This window comes from Syngnathoides biaculeatus, chromosome 23 (genome assembly GCF_019802595.1).
Source record: "Syngnathoides biaculeatus isolate LvHL_M chromosome 23, ASM1980259v1, whole genome shotgun sequence".
NCBI classification, from domain to species: domain Eukaryota; kingdom Metazoa; phylum Chordata; class Actinopteri; order Syngnathiformes; family Syngnathidae; genus Syngnathoides; species Syngnathoides biaculeatus.
The window spans coordinates 5,535,800-5,541,693 of NC_084662.1; positions in this window are offsets into that span (position 1 = coordinate 5,535,800).

The window sequence follows — 5,894 nt, forward strand, 5'->3', positions numbered from 1 at the left end:
TTCGCGGCAGAACACCTCGTGATTTGGCGACCCCCTCCTCCCTCTGGGCTGGAAGCTTTGTGCCGGCTGCGGGTCTGCTGGTTTAACCGTTGCCGGTGAGGAGTGGGTGGACGAGGACGGTGTCTTTGTTGCCGCGCAGCGGGAGGCACAAGGGAGCGCCCGGCCTGGGCGTCTCCTCTGGCCGCCCCGTGGGGGACCCGGGTAGATGGCCAAGTGGGTTCTCACAAACGGGTTGGAAGACCCGGACCTACCGGGCGAAAAAATTCAGGGTCAGTCGGAGGACAGGCGGAGGTCCGTACACCAGGGTTGACGATCAAGAGTACAGGAGTGCAGGAACGGGGCATGAGTTGCAGGCGATCTGGCGAAGACCAGTTGTCCCCTGAGTCCTATATATACCAGAGTCAATCAGACAGCATGAGGCACTAATCAGTGCGACTGTGCGAGAACCCGCACAGCCTGGGCTGGACTGGCAGAACCATGACCCGAAAAAAGAAAAATTGTCTGGGCACGTGCCTGACTCCCACTGCCAAAGCAGTGTGATATAATAATTACACATAATAAAGAAAGAAATAGCATAAATACTTACCCCTCCTAAGTGCCTAGCTCCAAAACTCAAGCTCATCACATAACTGGAAGTACTAGCCTTAGTAATTTCCATAATTTTCCACTGGCACAAATAACCTGGCACATATTTACATATATGTGAATACATTTTTTTTTGTTATTTACTTCTTCTCATAATAGTGCTGTATTCACCCCTCTTCACAGCTATGAAACCACAAAATTTGAATTGAGTAGGCCACCTGATTGTTTGCTCACTAAGGACACAGTTGCATTTCTTTTTTCTCATGAAGGCTTACAGCGGCACAGTGGATCAGCTGGAAAGTGTTGGCTTCACAGTGCTGAGGTCCCAGGTTCGATCCCGGCCCCGCCTGTGTGGAGTTTGCATGTTTTCCTCACGCCTGCGTGGGTTTTCTCCAGGCACTCTGGTTTCCTCCCACATCCCAAAAACATGCAACATTAATTGGACACTCTAAATTGCCCGTAGGTGTGATTGTGAGTGTGGCTGTTTGTCTCCATGTACCCTGCGATTGCCTGGTAACCCATTCAGGGTGTACCCTGCCTCCTGTCCGTTAAAAGCTGGGATAGGCTCCAGCACTCCTGTGACCCTCGTGAGGATAAGCAGGTAAGAAACGGATGGATGGATGGATGGATGGATGACATTTTACAATACTTTTTTAATAGACATACTGTAAGAGAGAAAGGGTGGGTGGGATAATTTACCCCGGATGTTTTCGTCTCACAATCATTTGACGCCATTTCAAAGGAACCCTAATGTTAAGACAATTACAATTAACTATCAATTTTCTGTATGGTAAGTCAAGGGATGTAGTCTCAGTTATATTTGAGTTAATTGCCCAAAGTCAACTCAAAACCTGCTCTGATGACCTTCAAGTGAATGTCTGAATATATAATTTAGTGAGTTACCGTGTGGATTACTTTGAGCATGTAATCATCTACTTAGACAATAAATTTTCAATGTACAGAGCATCGTACTTGTTTCAGCCTGTAAAGAAAATAACTATTTACAGTACAAACAAAGTTGCTATATCAGTAGCTTTCAATCATACCTTTGTTGTTACGGATGAATACGACTTAGTTTTACATTCAAGATATGTACAGCATAGCCAAGAAATGTTGGGAAATTAAGAGTACAGTTCTCACCTTTCATCTGCAACTGGCAAAGATGAGTATAGTCTGGATGCACTGTACATCCAAATTTCAAACAAATATATGAGGGAGGTGGGACTCATTTTAGGACCTTTGCACTGAAGCACGATGAACAATTTGCATCAGTTACATGTTTCATGACAGATGGTTCGACACGAGCAGACAACCTTTCATTTATACAGAGGATTATTTAAAGGCACTGTAGTATTGAGCAATAGTACACCCAGACATGAAGTTAAAATCATTTCTTTTCACACCTGGTCATAGACCATGGGCAAATTCCCAACACTATTCATCTGTTCTTAACAATGTGTTATTTTACACCTATGTTTAAATATCTGTGTTAGTATTTTTATATTTGAGTGAAATAGTTTAAGAAAAGGCGATGGGGTAGAACAGCTGTAGAGCCTCGACCTCGCAGTTCTGAGGACCACGGTCCAAATCCTGGCTCCATCTGTGTGGAGTTTGCATGTTTTCCCTGTGCTTCTGCGCATTTTCTCCAGGCACTCCGGTTTCCTCCCAAATCCCAAAAACATGTATTAATTGGACACTCTTAATTGCCCCTAGGTATGATTGTGAGTGGAAATATTGTCGGTCTCCATGTGCCCTGTGATTGGTTGGCAACCAGTTCAGGGTGTACTACTCACCCATTGACAGCTGGGATAGGCACTCCCCGCGACCCTTGTGAGGATAAGCGGCAAAGAAAATCGATGCTCAGAACTGTGAGGCCAACGTTTTCCAGCTGAAACACCGTGCCGCCATATACAGTATATAAATATTTGGTTACATGTGGCTATGAGCTTAAAAGGACAACCAACAACAAAAACTAGTTCACAGGAAGTTTAAAACATAGCCGTTCGCTACAATGCGTAGGGCTTTGGTCATGAGCAGATGATTTCAAAGTGGAAAAGAAGAAGACTTTACTTTTAGCGAATGTAGAAGAAGAAGAATCCCACCTCAATTCTGTGTAGAAGAAGTGGAATCTACCTCAGTTGCTTGTAGAAGAAAACGGAGCTTCCTTTAGCCTATGTAGAAGAACATGATGCTAGTTTTTGGTGCCATCAAAGGAGGATGCTGCACGACACTCACAGATGCAAAATATATGTTTTATTTAATTAATTTAAACTCTTTTATAAAAATTGGCCAGCCCTACCCTCACCTTTGGTCAGTCGTGACCAAAATAACAAGATCCTGGATACAAGCGACCGAAATCAGTTTCCTCTGCAGGGTGTCCGGGCCCTCCGTTAGAGAGAGGGTGACAAGCTTGGTCATCCGGGAGGGTTTCAGTGTCGAGCCAGCGCTCCTCCCCATTGAGAGGACCCAGATGAGGTGGCTGGGGCATCTGACCTGGACGCCTCGCTGGTGAGGTGTTCCGGGCATGTCCCACTGGAAAAAGACCCCGGGGACGACCCAGGACACGATGGAGCAACTATGTCTCTCGGCTGGCCTGGGAACCCCTCGGGATCCCTCCGGAAGAGCTGGAAGAAGTGGCTGGGGAAAGGGAAGTCTGGGTATCCCTGCTGAAGGTACTGCCACCGCGACCCAACCCGGAGAAGCAGTACAAAATGGATGGATGGATGGAATTTTTTGCCGTTTGAGCCGTTTTACTGCTCTGTTACAGTCAAAGTTTGGAAACAAGGTATGTAAATAAATATTTACAAAGTCTGTGTGAAAATATAATTTTACATATGTACCAAATTCATATGGTCTTTTTCTTCTTTTCCTTTCTGCTTGTCCATTTAGAGGGCGCGACAGTGTGTCATCTTTTTCCATCAAATCCTATCTCCTGCATCTTCCTCTCTAACACCAACTGCCCTCATTACTTCCGTCACAACATCCATCAACCTTCTCTTTGGTCTTCCTCTCGCTCTTTTCCCTGGCAGCTCCATCCTCAGCACCCTCCAATATACTCAGTCTTTCTCCTCTGGACATGTTCAAACCATCTGTCTGCTCTCTCGAACCTTGTCTCCAAAACATCCAACTTTGCTGTCCCTTTAATGAGCTCATTTGTAGTCCTATCCAAATTGCTCACTCCTTGAAAGAACCTCAACATCTTCATTTCTGCCACCTGTAGCCATGCTTTCTGTTGCCTCTTCAGTCCAAACACCATCCTCTGGCTGTTCCAACCTGCTTGGACCCGTTTCTTCACTTCCTTACCACACTCACAATTGCTCTAGCTAGTTGACCGCAAGTGTTTGAAGTCGTCCACCCTCGCTATCTCTTCTCCCTGAAGCCCCACTCTTCCCCCTCCATCCCTCTCATTCACCCTCATATTTTCTCTTTTACTTTGGATGATCTTCATTCCTCTCCTTTCCAGTGAATCCCTCCATCTTTCTAACTGTTCATTCACCTCATCCCTGCTTTCACTGCAGATCACAATGTCATCTGCGAACATCATGGTCCAAGGGGATTCCAGTCTAACCTCATCTGTCAGCCTGTCCATTACCACAGCAAACAGGAAGGGGTTCAGCACAGATCCCTGATGGAGTGCCACCTCCACCTTCTTCTGTCATACCTACGGCACACCTCACCACTGTTATGGTGCCCTCAACATATCCTGTACTATTCTAACATATTTCTCCACCACGCCAAACTTATGTATGTCATACCATAGCTCCTCTCTTGGTACTCTGTAATAGGCTTTCTCTAGATCCACAAAAACACAATGTAGCTCCTTATGACCTTCTCTGTACTTTACCACTAGCATCCTCAAGGCAAATAATGCATCTGTGGTACTTTTTCTAGGAATAAAACCATACTGATACTTGCAGATACTTACTTTTTGTTTTGAGTCTGGCCTCCACTACTCTTTCCCATAACCTTATTGTGTGGCTCATCAACTTTAATCCTCTATAGTTCCCACAGCTGTGCAAATCGCCTTTGTTGTTAAAAATGGGAACTGGCACACTTTTCCTCCATTCTTCAGGCATCTTCTCACCCACTAGTACCAGTGCATATGGTATACAGTAGTAAATTTGCGGCGGATGGTTTGGTGAGAGTCACGGATGGAAAAAACAAACGCCACACAGAGTGGGCTTGGCAAATTAACCAATGCACGCTGAAGTCCAGAAAATAAAGTAGATAGATAGATAGATAGATAGATAGATAGATAGATAGATAGATAGATAGATAGATAGATTAGATAGATAGATAGATAGATAGATAGATAGATAGATAGATAGATATATAGATAGATAGATAGATAGATAGATAGATAGATAGATAGATAGATAGATAGATAGATAGATAGATAGATAGATAATGTGTGCATGTGTGTGTGCGTGTGTGTGTGTGATTTGTGCAAAAAAATGGAAAAAATGGAAGTATTGAAGCCACTGAGGCCAGATAAATGAGTATGTGTGTGTGTGTGTGTGTGTTTGGTTTGTAACAATGAATAGTCAAAAAACTAAGGTATTTTCAATACTTCAGATGGGTTTAATAATTTGTGCTGGAATGATTTGTGAACAAATGTGAAATTGATGAAATTTTGGCATAAGAGGTTCCCACCCGACAGCGATGCAATGATTGGCAGTATATTTCTACAAACAAACTGACAAGTCAAATACAAAAGATACAAAGAGAAATACACGTTACCAAAGTATGACACATGCAATGTCGCAATACTGTATACTGTGTAAAATAGTGTTGTAGTTTATTTCTGTTAGTCATGTTTCAAAGTCCGTTAATGACTATTATTATTTTAATGATTATTTATCACATTATTTATATATTCAGGACTATAACATTTGCCATAGGATATCGCAATATACTATAGCTCAACACTTCACAAACATTACACTCTATTACACCATTATCTTTCTCTCAATTTTTTTGGAGGTATGTTTTTATAGCACTTACATTTTTTTAAATATACTTCAAAAACATACAAACACATTTACATACAGGTAGATATACAGTATAATATATTGATTGAGAGCAACACCAATGGCTAACAAAAATATCGTAGAGAACCGTAATAACATTTATTTTGTAAATGCTACCCAACACAGAGGCACCTCGACGCGTGAGGTGAGATATAATGTAGTGTAACATTTCTCCACCAGTAGGGAACCATGAATTATTTTAGGAACATAAAAAAAAAAAGTTTACAATAAGAAAATCCTAAATACCGCACTTGCCTCAAGGAGGTATTTCTATCCCAG